The sequence below is a fragment of the Myripristis murdjan genome, chromosome 21 (genome assembly GCF_902150065.1).
Source record: "Myripristis murdjan chromosome 21, fMyrMur1.1, whole genome shotgun sequence".
NCBI classification, from domain to species: Eukaryota; Metazoa; Chordata; class Actinopteri; order Holocentriformes; family Holocentridae; genus Myripristis; species Myripristis murdjan.
The window spans coordinates 762,323-778,115 of NC_044000.1; the positions used below are offsets into that span (position 1 = coordinate 762,323).

The 15,793-nt window shown below is 42.3% G+C and overlaps 1 protein-coding gene across 3 annotated transcripts in view; it reads right to left on the reverse strand.

Moving 5' to 3' along the window:
* Nucleotides 1-4,369, reverse strand: part of LOC115380144 (uncharacterized) — a 29,803-nt gene extending 25,434 nt beyond the window's left edge. For all 3 annotated transcript variants that reach the window (XM_030081230.1, XM_030081232.1, XM_030081231.1), the window contains exon 1: nt 4,178-4,369. The gene's annotated coding sequence lies outside the window, so the exon portion shown is untranslated. The remainder of the gene's footprint in view (nt 1-4,177) is intronic.
* Between the last annotated feature and the right edge of the window lie 11,424 nt (nt 4,370-15,793).

Here is a 15,793-nt window from a genome sequence, read left to right on the forward strand (position 1 = left end):
AGAAGACACTGAACACAATCAAAGCACAAGACTGCACAAGGAGCCCCAAAGAAGAGGGGATTCTACTTCTGAACACACAAAATAATGAAGGGTATATTGCCTGCTGATGGATGTTACACCAGAAGTGCAATTGTGGTTCCACTGCACAAGGTAGAGCACAAGCTGCAGCAATAAACAGCAATTTCAACACCAAATTGTAAAATTAAATAGTCCACTGTAGGCAGATTGACATACATCTCCTTGAATCAGAATGTAAAATATGTAAACACAACGTGGTATCCCCATCATCTCTGATATCTTCTGCCATGCTGACACTTTTCTTTACAAGTCACAGTACACCTTAACTAGCAGTAAAACAATGAGCTGCTCCTCCACGAGTCTTTGTTGACAAATTCAACAAACACTAAAAATTCCGCCTGCAGGAATGTCATTGGAATCGCCTCATAGAGGTCAGCGCACTGGGAGGTTTAACTTCAATTTAGTTGAAAAGCATGGATGTTTGCTTTCTGTTGAGCAGCCGCCTTGGAGAGCTGCAAGTATTTTAGCCATTAATACCCATGATCCTGTTCAGACCTGGTGTTTTGTGTCAAGATACATCCATATTGTGACAACTGAGATGGAGTGTAGTTCACACCTGGCATTAAAAATACATCTCAAGGGTCCACCTGTGCTCAGATACCCCATCCCCACCATATATGCAAATACTTACTACATCACTTCCATTACTACAGCACCTCTATTCATTTCTGTTCCTGCATCCACACTCCAAATCAAAATACAGACGGCCTCTACCACAGACCATGTTTTGTGCACTCTTACTTTATTTTTACGGACTATTGTCAGTTGTGTGATATCATGGATATCGCACATACATCCATTAGGTTACACGGGGACACATACGTGCTCACGCTAAAAAACACATTTGGACAAATATGTCCCAGGCCACCTCCAAATGTGGCTTGAGTGATCAGATCAAATGTTTTGGGTGTGTTAAGACCCGTATTTAGAACTGTCCAGTTATGATCAAACCACCCAGGATGGATGTTAATGCCAGGTCTGAACAGCCTCTGGGACTCGCAAGCTGATGTGAACAGTACTCTCAGTTAGGAGGCCCACATCATGCCATCTGTCCCATTTGATGTGGCAGTCAAATGGAACTCTATTTCAGTTAGCACAGGGTAAACTACCACTAAACTGATTGTGTGTTCACTGTTGTGTTTACTTATTCATTTACAAACATTGTGTGTGTGTGTGTGCGTGTGTGTGTGTGTGTGTGTGAAGGCCACTAAAGTGTCTGCTGATGGAGAGCAAGTGGAAGATGATGCAGAAAGGATTTGTAAATGAGCTGAAGACCTGGAGCAGTTCATCAGGGACACACTGCTGGGTGTTCAAGGTAGCAGCAGCTGACAGCAGCTCTCCACTGCTAACCACTCACTACCTCCCTGCACTGAGCTGCTTCTACTAGATTCATCTGACATTGTAACCAAGTATTTGTCTCTCTTTTCACATGACCACAAACAAAGATGAGACCTGATTCAAATATATACCCAGCCGGAATTGATTCTGGGTCTGGCAGTAGTACGCTACCTAAGTCCATTAAAATAAAATATAAAATTTTTATGGACTGGAACGTATCTTTCCCTTTAAATCAGAGTCTATTTATTTAACTCAATTATGCTCTTGCATTGTAGTGACCGAAGCACAAAAAAATAAAATAAAATAAAATATACATATACATATATACATATATATATACAGTACAGGCCAAAAGTTTGGACACACCCTCTCATTCAATGCGTTTTCTTTATTTTCATGACTATTTACATTGTAGATTCTAACTGAAGGAATCAAAACTATGAATGAACACATGTGGAGTTATGTACTTAACAAAAAAAAGGTGAAATAACTGAAAACATGTTTTATATTCTACTTTCTTCAAAATAGCCACCCTTTGCTCTGATTACTGCTTTGCACACTCTTGGCATTCTCTCCATGAGCTTCAAGAGGTAGTCACCTGAAATGGTTTTCCAACAGTCTTGAAGGAGTTCCCAGAGGAGTTTAGCACTTGTTGGCCCCTTTGCCTTCACTCTGCGGTCCAGCTCACCCCAAACCATCTCGATTGGGTTCAGGTCCAGTGACCGTGGAGGCCAGGTCATCTGCCGCAGCACTCCATCACTCTCCTTCTTGGTCAAATAGCCCTTACACAGCCTGGAGGTGTGTTTGGGGTCATTGTACTGTTGAAAAATAAATGATGGTCCAACTAAACGCAAACCGGATGGGATGGCATGTCGCTGCAGGATGCTGTGGTAGCCATGCTGGTTCAGTGTGCCTTCAATTTTGAATAAATCCCCAACAGTGTCACCAGCAAAACACCCCCACACCATCACACCTCCTCCTCCATGCTTCACAGTGGGAACCAGGCATGTGGAATCCATCCGTTCACCTTTTCTGTGTCTCACAAAGACATGGAGGTTGGAACCAAAGATCTCAAATTTGGACTCATCAGACCAAAGCACAGATTTCCACTGGTCTAATGTCCATTCCTTGTGTTTCTTGGCCCAAACAAATCTCTTCTGCTTGTTGCCTCTCCTTAGCAGTGGTTTCCTAGCAGCTATTTGACCATGAAGGCCTGATTCACGCAGTCTCCTCTTAACAGTTGTTCTAGAGATGGGTCTGCTGCTAGAACTCTGTGTGGCATTTATCTGGTCTCTGATCTGAGCTGCTGTTAACTTGCGATTTCTGAGGCTGGTGACTCGGATGAACTTGTCCTCAGAAGCAGAGGTGACTCTTGGTCTTCCTTTCCTGGGTTGGTCCTCATGTGTGCCAGTTTCGTTGTAGCGCTTGATGGTTTTTGCGACTCCACTTGGGGACACATTTAAAGTTTTTGAAATTTTCCGGACTGACTGACCTTCATTTCTTAAAGTAATGATGGCCACTCGTTTTTCTTTAGTTAGCTGATTGGTTCTTGCCATAATATGAATTTTACCAGTTGTCCAATAGGGCTGTCGGCTGTGTAGTAACCTGACTTCTGCACAACACAACTGATGGTCCCAACCCCATTGATAAAGCAAGAAATTCCACTAATTAACCCTGATAAGGCACACCTGTGAAGTGCAAACCATTTCAGGTGACTACCTCTTGAAGCTCATCGAGAGAATGCCAAGAGTGTGCAAAGCAGTAATCAGAGCAAAGGGTGGCTATTTTGAAAAAAGTAGAATATAAAACATGTTTTCAGTTATTTCACCTTTTTTTGTTAAGTACATAACTCCACATGTGTTCATTCATAGTTTTGATTCCTTCAGTGAGAATCTACAATGTAAATAGTCATGAAAATAAAGAAAACGCATTGAATGAGGAGGTGTGTCCAAACTTTTGGCCTGTACTGTATATATATATATATATATATGTGTGTGTGTGTGTGTGTGTGTGTGTGTGTGTGTGTGTGTGTGTGTGTATGTATAGTAAATTCTCTTCAACTTCAATATAAAAATAAATTCTCTTTAACTTCAATATGAATGATCTGACTTAACCCGATATCACAAATAGATGCCTACAATATAAATGAAATGTCACAATTCAAAATCTTGTGTAATGTCTCTGTAAATCAATCCTTATGTTCAATCAAAGTAAATCAATCCTTATGTTCTGGGATAATGAACAATCAATCCTCTCCACAAAAAAAAAAAAATACTATAGAGCTCTACAGAAAAAAATTAGTTTCTGATACTCAAATGGTCCAGGAGCAAAGCTGAGCGATGACTGACAACATGTCCTGGGAACCAGCGGTCTCTGCCTGGCTCCGGTCCGCCCACTCTAGCAGGAAAACTAGCAGGAAAATAGCATTTTAAAAAAAATGGCAAGTTGAGGTGAAAGGCAGCTAGCAGACACTGGCTCCAGCTCAGCCACGTCTTCTCCCCTCTCAGCATCAGTCAAGTGCAAATATTTTAAACTCTATAGAGTCTTTACAATATTGAACACACATATAACGAATGAAATCATTACAGTGACTCCTTTACAAGCCTGTTTGCCGTTAGTTCTCAGCTATGAATTAGCGGTTAGCTCGCGATTAGCATCTAACAGCGAAGATGCATATTTACACATACACATTTACACATATATACCAGCAACCTCTTTCATAACACAAACATAATCACATAACGTCAGTATATGTGCTCACCTAGCAGGAAAACAGCATAAATTTGAGGTGAAAGGCGGCTAGCAGACACTGGCTCCAGCTCAGCCACGTCCTCTCCCCTCTCAGCATCAGTCAAGCGCAAACAAATCCGCGAACTCTCCTGCTCTGAGGTAGCTGCTCTACAGCCGTAAAGCAGAGCTTACTGTTGTAACTCTTAAAGGGACAGCGTGCCTGTTGACACTGAATACATAGGCTACTGGCTAGATGACCACTGGGTTACAACATCACTGCCACTCACTGGACAGGTTTCATTATCTAGCACATTAAAATACAGAAGGTCACAAATGGTGTTTTCAGATAGAATTTGTCACAAAATTCTACATTTGTTTGGTTAAAATTGGCCTTTTTATATACATGTAGAACATGTCAGCATTACAGAGCAGGTCTGTGTCAGACTGTGGCTGCCTCTCTTGTTTGAATAAAACAAGATTGTTTTATTCACTGGCACCGGCCAACACCGGTCGACATCAGGCGGGCCGGCCGCGGCACCACCCGGTACCGCGCCCACCCTGTCAGGTCTGCCGGATCTTACAGGTGAGTGGCCTGATGCCGGCCGGTGCCACGGCCGGCTCGCCTGATGCCGACTGATGGTGCCCCGGTGCCGCGGCCAACTGGTGCTGCAGGGGCGGATTGGAACGTTACAACTATAGCTGAAAAGTAACAACAGAAATAAATAATCTGCTGAACTCACTAGGTTCTGCACTTCAAATGGCCGCCAGATTTCCACCTGGCAGTGGCTGAAATAGTAGGACATCATGGCGATTTGATCAGTTGCATTTTGATAAAGTAAAATTCCAGTGTTTGAATCCTTTCTTAATGACACTGGTATTTTCAGCACAGGTGACAGGCAGCAGTGATTTCCTGTGTCACCAAGGGTCAACTTCAGCCACCAGGTTTGAGAACAAATGGCAATTAGGCCAAAGGTCAGTTCTGCTGAATGCCTTGTGTTAAATGAGCCAGATACTCAAGGAAGTAGATTTGTTAGCAGATCTAGTTGATAAGCACTGCTTTAAACTGAATCCATCTGGTATTATCAGGAAGGGATCATTTCAGTATTTTACAATAGTTAAGATCCTGTTAATACTGTCATCATTTTAGTTGGAAATTGTACTTGCATTAAGTCTTCCATAAATGAAAATTGAACTTTGGTAGAGTATTGGGTTGCATGTTTCCCTGGGTGTGATTTGAGTCCACATGGTGTCCACATAGTTGCTCTGTGCTCCCCTGAATTGCAAATCCAGAAAAATGTGTTTTTCCATTCATTTCCATCGCCAAACAGGTCCCAAAACAATACTTTTAGTGAATGAATAAATGTGAACAAAGCTGATTATGCTAAAAGACAAGTTCTGGTACCTTTTTTCCGGTGTAATTACAATTACACAATACAATACAATACAATACAACTTTATTTGTATAGCACATTTAAAAAGAACCACGGGGGTAGCCAAAGTGCTGCACAGTAAAAACATATAGATAAAACATTTGCAAACAAAGCAAAGCAAACATACAAATAAAGAAAACAGACAAGCTCATGGCAAGTGCCTTTATACTGGATCCCCAACATGATAAATTATAAGATATTAAAGGCCACGGAGTAAAAGTGTGTTTTTAAGAGGGATTTAAAAAAAGGAAGTGAGGGGGCCTGATGCAATATCATAAAGTTTAGCTGACAATGTAACTGCAGTTAATTTTTCTTTTTCACAATATTCATTTTTTTAAAGTTAATGTTTAAGGGCTGTATTTTCCTGGTGCGGCGCAGCGCAGCACAGGGTAGCGCAGTGAGGCGAACCCCGTGCAGAGCTAGTTTGGACCAGCGCAACCCGAGGGGCGCACAGTTTCGTATTGTGGCAGACCGAGGTGAGCTGAGATGGGAGTGGCGTTGCAGCTGGGGGAGGTGTCGACAGATTCAGCTTGGCGCAGTGATATTTTCGTGCCAATAGGCTTCGCCGAGGTGCGCCCAAAGCTCGCCATCTGAAACCAGGTCTACTTTCAGCGCAAGGCGGAGCGGGCCCAGCGTAGTGCAATTTTGGCTGACCAGCGCACAGTGCGCACACGTCACCAAACCTCGCAATCAGCACAAACGGTGCCAATCTCCTTTGATCTGACATCAGTTTTGACGGGACAGTCGATATGGAGATAAATTTATGTGGTATAGTGTTTTTTGTCGGTATTTATTGCATTGTTAATGTGCCTGACATTCCGGAAACCTGCCTGTGAGGTTTTGGTGACGTGTGTGCACTGCGTGCCTGTCTGCCAAAGTTGCACTACACCGGCTGCGCTCCGCCTGCGGCAGTAGACCTCCTTGTCAATTGCGTAAATTTTCATTACGCCTTCGCGCAGCGCATTTTAAAGGTGAGGACAGGGGCTCATTTGATTGGTTTAAAGTGACGCCACGCCTTCTCTCCTCCCTTCCGCCGGTAGGAGGAAAGGCGGAGTACTTGCGCCACGGCGCACGGCGTGCCAAAATTGCAAAATCCACTTGGCCACACCTAGTTGGCGAAGCGCAGCTGCGCTGTGCCCCCATCTCACCCGGTCTGCGAAAATAGAGCCCTAAAACTTATGTATAACCTATTGGCTTTTTAAAATTTTTTTTATCATTGCAACAATCAGTGTATTTTGTTTATAATTTTTTAAGTGGCATTTTTTTAGAATCTACAACAATGATTGACGATAACAACAAAAACAATAACAAGACCTACAATAATAAATGACAACAATACAATAACAACAGAAACAATAAACATGACCTATAACAATAAATTATGACAAATTACACTGACATACAGAAAAGGAGAAGGGGATCACAGTGCACTTGTTCAAATGGGATGCAGGCATGATCCATGTCAGCATCCATGTGGAAGTTTTAAAATAAGTAGATCAGTAAACAGAAAGGTGGTTGACTAGACTGAAACGCAATAGGCAAGATTAACTTACTTTGATGAAAACACACACAAATAAATAAATAAATAAATAAAATAAAGACTAGCATTCTATATGTACTACACGCTGGTTATGCAGGGAAAAAATATTTGTGAGGTTGTGCATCAAGAAAAGATCTTAGTGACGGAGTGATGGGGGAATTCCCCCAGCCATCTCTCTCTGGAGAAGCAGGAGGGTTTCCTCACCTTCCAGTTCATTAAGATTAGATGTGTTGTTGTAAGGCACACCAGGGCGATCACTTTTTGGTGTTTAGCACTTTGGATATTTTCGATGCGGGCCCCCAGCAGGCATGTGGTAGGCGAAAATTGCAGGTCAGTGTTGTGAGGACCCCTGACAGAATAAATTCCACCTCCCTCCACAGGGAAACAATGACAGGGCAGTGCCATAGCATATGGATGAGAGTACCCACCTCTTCACATCCATGCCAGCATTGGTCAGATAAGCTCTGGTCCATCTTTTTTAGTTTTGCGGGAGTTAAATATGCCCTATGCAATATTTTCATCTAAATTACTCTGTATCTGACACATTTGCTCATACAAATTGAGTTCCTCTACAAACTATCCCATTCTGAAGATGACAAGTTAATTGCCAGATCTCGCTGCCATTGCAGTTGGGTCGGGATATTACAGTTGGGGGCTGAAAGGCACAACAGCCTATAAAGTTTGAAGACTATTCCTCTCCCATGAGCAATAACCTCCAACTTCTCATCTATTTCCCCAAGGCTACCGATAGGATAACCCAACTTCGATAGTCTGGTTAATGTGGCTTTAAGTTGTGCATATGTTAAAAAAGAATTTCTGCTCAGTCCAAATTTTGTATTGAGTGCCATTAATGAAAGCATTGAACCATCCTTCAGCACCTGCCCGAGCTTATGTATGTTCTGTCTCTGCCATGATTTGTCAGACAGTGAATTCCCACTTACTGATAACAATGGATTGTTCCATAAAGGACAAGAGGGGAGGGAGGTTCCATTGAAGCCCAATTTGCTATGCAGCTTTTTCACCACGTTATAGGAGAATTTAATTATTGGACTGTCTAATTTGGCAGGGGGGTTAGGCCAGTACCATAAAGAAGATAATGAAATGGACCTGTTACTTTCAGCAATTAATTCCCTTTCAAGCCATTTCCAGGTGCCCCGTGGAACAGTATCATTGTAACCCCAAGAAAGGGGGAATCTCACATTATAAGACAAATAATACAAAAATACATCTGGGACACCTAGTCCACCTTGAGTTCTTAGTTTTGAGAGCTTTCTGCGGTTTATTTTTGGCTTCTTATCTCTCCATAAGAAGGTGGAAAAAAGAGCATTGATTTCTTTAAACCAGCCTTGTGGACATTGTAATGGGAGAGCAGATATAATGTAGGTCAGTCTGAGCAGTATGTTTGTTTTAATTACCTCTGCTCTACCCCACAATGACAGTGGGAGGACCGTCCATCGTTTAATGTCATCTGGGATTGTTCTAAGTAAAGAGGGTCCATTAAGATCAAAAATTTTTGAGATCGGCATTGTGATCGTTATTCCTAAGTATCTCATTCCCTCAGGTTTTCAAACAAACGGGGCGGAGTTCAGAACCACAGAGAATGTTCTAGAATTCAATGGAATTGTTTCACTCTTGCTCCAGTTGATTTGGTAGCCCGAGAACGAGCAAAATGATTTGATTAATTCCAGAACTTCTGGTATAGAATGTGCTGGGTCCGATAAGGTCAGTAAAATATCATATTTAACTTAAAATCATGGTTGCCTATCATTATGCCGGTTATTTTAATATTATCACAAAGGGCGCATGCTAATGGTTCCAGGGCTAAGACAAATATTAAAGGGCTTAATGGACAGCCTTGTCTTGTGCCGCGGTAAAGGTTAAAGGGTTCGGAAATCAGACCATTAGCCTTGACTGAGGAGACAGGGTTGTTATAGAGCGCCTTGAACCACTGCGTAGAGGTTGGACCGAAGCCATATTTCAACAGTATCTGGAGTAGGTAAGGCCACTCTATTCTGTCAAAGGCTTTCTCTGCGTCCAGCGATATCGCTACCACTGGACACTGGAGAGAGCTGGCTTTTAACAAGACTTGAAACAGTCTTCTCATATTATCGGCTGGAAGTCTGCCTGGTATAAATCCTACCTGATCTATGTGCACCAAAAAGGTCATAACCTTCTCGAGACGGAGAGCCAGAATTTTTGCAAACACTTTATAGTCAATATTCAGTAAACTTAGGGGTCGGAAATTACCCATGTCTAGGAGATCCTTCCTTGGTTTCGGAAGAAGTGAAATTGCGGCTGCACGCATTGTCACTGGCATTGACTTGTTTTCAATTATGTTATTGAAAAGCAAGGACAAAACTGGCGACAGGTTATTCTGGAATTGTTTGTAGAATTCTATGGTGTAGCCATCTCCCCCTGGAGATTTGCCGTTGGCAAGCCTCTTAATTGAAGTGAGAATCTCTGTTTCCCTAGCACGTGCCTCCAACTCATCTTTATGCTGCGTACTCAATATAGGAAGGTGGATATCCTTAAGGAACTCTTCCACCTTGTGCTCCTGACATTGACATTCAGCTTGATACAATTTGGAATAAAACTCTTTAAAAGAAGTGCATACAGAAGCTTGATCTACAATAATATTACTGCTGCGGTCTCTTATTGCTGGTATTGATTGCTTTTTTTCCTGCTGTTTAAGTTGATAGGCTAGCATTTTACCTACTTTATCAACACTCTCAAAATGTCTTCTACGCAGATGAAAGAGAGCAAAGGCAGTCTCCTTGTGAAGTATTGCTTCTAAATCAGCTCTAGCTATTAAAAGATTTCTCTTCAAGGCCAGGTGTGTTGTATCAAGCATATGTTGGGCTTCTAGTGCCTTAATTTTTCCAAGTAGATTATTTTTCTTTTCGCTTTTCAACTTGGGTTGGGCGGTGGAATAACTAATTATCCAGCCCCTGCATGTTACCTTAAGCTTCCCAGACTGTTTGCATGGAAGAGACTCAACTCATGTTTATTTTTAAAAATTTGTTGGTGGTTCTCTGTCTTATTAGGGAAACAAATTCTGTATCCTGCCATAATGAATTATTAAATCACCATTGTCGTGTTCTATGCTGGTTATCAAATATAGGGCTGAAAATCATTGACAGAGGTGCATGATCTGAAATGAGAATGTTATGGATTTCTGTGTCAATGACATTCACAGAGTGTGTAGATGAAATGAGGAGGTAATCAATCCTCGAATATGAATTGTGTGCGTGTGAATAGTAGGGCTGTAGCGATACACTGATCTCACGATACGATACGATACACGATATTCAGCTCACGATACGATATATATCACGATATTCGGCCAACGATACGATACAATACGATACGATACGATTCGATACACTTACATCATTTTCTGAAAGATTTTAAAGGGACAGAGTGATTTTACACAATTACACAATATATGGCTGGACTGACTGACTGGACAGAGAGTCTACAGTTTGCAAATGCTGGACAAAATGAATCAAAGATGTGTTGAGAAAATTAGTTTGGCTTGACTCCAATAATTTAACAATATGTTAAATTATTATTATTATTTTAAAAAGGTAAATTACTTATCAAACAGACCTAACCCTAACCCTAACCCAGACCTAACAATTCAGCTACCAATGAATGAGCAGTAGTATGCATGTGATAACATAGATCGAAAAATAAGCCGAAGTGATACCTCTTCTCTGAATAGACAAGCTAAGCCAGTGTGCTGCTGTTAGCCAATGAAAATAGACCAGAGTGGCAACTCTTCACTTTGTTTCACAATCTATGTCAGTGCGCTGCTGTAGCGCATAGACATACCCTGCGTTCCAATACTCATACTATCATACTATTTAGTAGGGAAAAAAAGATTTAGTGTGTCCCAATACATAGTATGTCAGATGCAGTATGCCAAGAGTACCAGGATGTTCTACTATATCCGGTCAGATTTCGCAGTATGGATTTCAGCATGCTGCTCTGGCCATTCTGACCCACAATCCTTTGTGCAGCGGACGTTACGTCGCACTGCGTATACAGGCCACGCCCACATACGGACGACAACAAAACACACATATCGCACAAAACTCGCTCAGTGACCGCAGAAGCGACAGGAAGATAGAAGATAATAAATATGACAGACGACAGCGCAGTATGAAACAGCACCGGCATTTTGACAACAACATTCAAATTTGCCGCTACGGACGGCGGCGGAAGTGAGCGAGAGGGCCGGACTTCAGGGATGATGTATGTAGTGTGTCCCAATAGTATGCATATGCATGCATATTTCATACTAAACTACATACTTTGTAAGGGCAGCTGCAGTACCTACTAAAAGTAAAAAGTATAAGTATGCGATTTGGAACGCAGGGCTAATATACGTAGACGCCTCATAGGCTGCTGCTGCCTATTGGAGCTGACGTAGCAGCGTGGCCGCCATCTTGGATGGGTCCCTAATGCGCTCCCAGTGCATTTATTTCAACTGCAGAAGGTCCCCAACTTTAATAATCCATAACGAATTTTTACCCGATTTTCCCAGGGTTTGGTTTGTTACAAACAGCAGAGTTTCAGTTATGATACAGGATGCTGTCACACATTAAAAATACGTACTTTCATGCTGAAAGACTTTGTATTATAACAAAAACATATAGTATGGCATATAGATAAATGTATAAATGAATTAATTTTATAATTTAAAAAAGAAACAAGTTTGATTGTTCATTTGAATTTATTTGTCTCTCTTTCTCTCATTCACACACACACAGAGGACATCACTGACAATCTGACCCGTCCTGACAAAATCATCAGGCTTGAAGTGCTCACTACAGAGCTTTGACGACTCGGTCGCAACAAAACCCTCCCGTCTTATAGCAACTTCCCACTGCCTCCTCAAGCCTGTATCACTGGGAAACCTTTAAAAAGAAAAAGAAAAAAAAACCAGCAAGAGTCAAAGAGAGAGAGAGAGAGAGAGAGTACCAGTTCCTGCTGTAATAACGTTACACGTAAGTAACAATGATATAATATTATAAATGGTAAAATGACCAAAATTATTGTTCAGTCTTACTTCTGAAAGGTAATCCCACGCGATCTGGTTTAAATCCTGTGCCGGTTATTGCAATCATAAGCTGCACAAAATACCGGCATTTTTGCTAGCTCTCCATTGACTCTGGTTGACTCTGGTGCTAGCCTAGAGTGAAGAGACCCATCCAATATGGCGGCGACGCTGCTCACGTTCCAGGACGTCATGAGGCGTCTACGTATATTATGTCTATGCTGTAGCGCCTCTCTCCTGAATCTCTTAGCTCTGACTGCGTAAACAGGGAGAGAAAGACGTCGGCATCTGTGTAAAGAGAGTATCTAGACGGGTAACTTGCTAGAAATGCTCTACATGGACACTAGCGGCTGGCTGACCTAATGGCTCTCCTGCAATGCGAACGGGGGAAATGGGCGGCGAGCAGAGCGTCAGACGGAACATGGGGGATTTGAATGGGGCTTAATGTATCGATACTCGCGGCTGAAAAATCGATACTTTCTGGGGAAACAAAATATCGATATATATCGCAGAATCGATAAAATTGCTCAGCCTTAGTGAATAGTATGTATACCTCCGTTCTTGCGGGTTAACCAAACGCCACACATCAGTCAGTGCCAGTGAGCTCAGCATTTCACCAAAAGCTGCAGATAATGCTCTATCTGATGGTAGAGGGCTACCAGATCAATCCACATTAGCATCATTGACTAAGTTAAGGTCGCCACTCAGAAATAAAGGAGTGTCTGTATATTGAGCTAACAAGGTAGTGAGGGGAGTAAGAAAACGGGCCTGAGCTGAGTTTGGTGCATAAATGTTAACCAAGGTGCATTTTTAATTCTGAAGTATACCCGAAAAAACTACATAGCGCCCATCCTCATCCACTCTCAATTCCAGCAGTTTAAAATAAATTCTTTTAGCTATCAGTATGCTAACACCTCTGGAAGCTCCCGAACCTGGAGAGGAGAATACTTGACCCACCCACCTTTGTTTTAATTTCAGAGACTCCTGCTTAGGCTACGTTTACACATACACGGGTATTTTTAAAAACAGAGACATTTCCCTTCATTTGTGCCCTTCATTTACACGCAAACGGCGAATTCGCCTCTGAAAACTTTTCTTTCTAAAAACTCCGGCAAAAGTGGAGATTTAGGAAAACTCCTGTTTGGCGTTTGCATGTAAACTGAGAAAAACGGAGAAATACAGAGTTTCAGGCAGCCGACGTCACATTATGTGCCAAAAGTGCGCGCAATGTTTACATTTGGCTATGGTGATCATAGACATGATATACGTAAATTATGTCTATGATGGTGATGATCATGGATGCATCTTCTTCCTACACCGCCGCCCATTGGCTTGGTGTAGTTATGATGGCGCTCGACGGCGCAATTATGCGGGTTGATGTAAACGTAAACTTTTTTGAAATCGATGCCGTGTGCACGATGTTATTTTGGAAAACAGAGGGAGGGAAATATTTGTTTCTCAAAATACCCGACTACGTGTAAACGTAGCCTTAGTTAGGTGTGTCTCTTGGATCATGGCAATCTCACATTTCAAAGCTTGCAGGTGGGATGAAATCTTATACCTTTTTACAGGGTTCTGAATCCCATTTACATTCCAAGAAACTATTTTTAACACTTTAACCATCCTTTAATGAGCTATGCATATTTAAAAGATTGTGGGACAATTTATGGTTGATGATGTAACACTGACATAAAGAATGCAGGATGACAATTACTGAACAAAACCTTTCTACTTTACTACTGTCCACTTTATCTCTTTACACTGTGAGGAAAAGGGGGAAATGGTACACGAAACACATAACACAGAAAAATTCAAGGAAAACAAAAAACTGCTGAATAGCAAGCAAAAACACAAACTAACCCTAAGATGGAGACTATGTCCATCTCCTATCTGTGAGTGTTAGGTGTAGGCCTCTTGTGACAAGCCAGAACACCCAGACCAATCGCTTTTTCTTTGGATAACAATCTGAAAAATAGGCATAACACTGACTGTGCCTTGATTGACACCTTCTTTTTTAATATAACATTTCCCTTTAATCATTAGACAGAACACAAACAGGAAACAAAACAAAACAAAAATAGCCTAGATACAAAGAAATGAGTATATGGAAGAAAAAAAAAAGTAGCCTATTCAACAAGCTATCCCAAACATTTTCCCCCTCACTCAAAAATTGCACCTACTCCCCTTTGCACTTTCATATTTCACTTATGAGTGCTCTCGGTTGCGATCCCAGGTAACATTTTTTTTTTTTTTACAGTGCATTAGTCTTAGGGTGTTTTCAGACCTGTCCCGTTTGGAGCAGTTGTTCCGAAACAGGGAGTGTTTCCCCCTAAAGATCGGTTCGCTTGGACATATGTGAACACAGCTATCGCACTTGGATGCGGAACAAAACAAGCGGGCCGAGATCGCCTAGAAGAGGCGGTCTCGGCTCGCTTGCATTCGAGCCCTGGAGCGGTTCGTTTACAGTGAGAACAAAATCGACACCAACTCAGAAGATACTCGGCAGTCTCACTTTAAGGTCCTTCTCCGCCTCGACTGCGGAGTCAATTGGTGATGATTAGCTTCGCCGGGTAACGTATTCCAAACCGGTACCCATATCTTTTGATCTTTTCGATGATGTGGTTGTATGTTGCTCGTTGTTGCTGCACCCTGGCAGAGAGATCCTGGCGGACAAAAGACCGTGTACTCTCCCAGGACAGGCTCGGCTTCTTCCCCGCAGCCTGGAGGATATTTTGACAGTCAGGCCACCGGAGCAGACGGATGAAGATGGCCCTCGGCGGCTGGCCGGGATCTGGATGTGGACGTGGACGAGGCGCCCTGTGCGCCCTGTCGACCTCTGGTGGTCTCTCGTCTTCCTTGAGATCCAGGATGTAGCTGAGGATTTTGGAGAGGAAGCCATCCATTCCACCAGCTTCGGCTCCTTCCTTGATGTTCGTTAGACGTATATTGTTTCTTTTGCTCTTGCTGATAAAGGCATCCACCTGATTGTGAAGCACTTCGATTTCTTTCTGGAGTTTTTCCACTATCGGACTGACAGAGTTATTTTCGTCCTCCAGTGCGCTGATGCGCTTTTCCGCATTAGATACTCTGCTGACAGTAGCCTTGTTTTCTTTTGTCAGAGACTGGATGGACTTTTGCATGCTTTCGAACTTGTTTTCAAGCTGTTCAAACTTCTGTGCTATGTCTGATTTGATCGTCATTGTTTCGTGGAGTAAAACTTTCGCCCAGACAGGTGTATCTTCAGCTTCCAACAGGTGAGTCACCTCCGCGGCCATGCTGACGATTGCCTTGTCTTGTTCTTTTTGTTGTTTGGCTTTCTGTCTTGTAACTCTTTCAGACATTCGCCCACTTGTGACTGTATTACTCGGTTGGTTCCGATCTTCCAGTTAACTTGTCATTCGGATTTAAACACACGTTGTTTGGTCTGGTGTGTAGCAGCTCGCCTAACAGAGCGCCATGTTCAACGTGCCACTCACGTGACTCACAACATTCCGTATAACCTATTGGCTGATTTAGTCAGTTATTCCTTGTGGTATATTAATACTCCTTGTGGATGATCCTTCCTTCCACCTGGCCTAAGTTGCCCCTAAAAGGTTACTTAATTTTAAGTTAAAG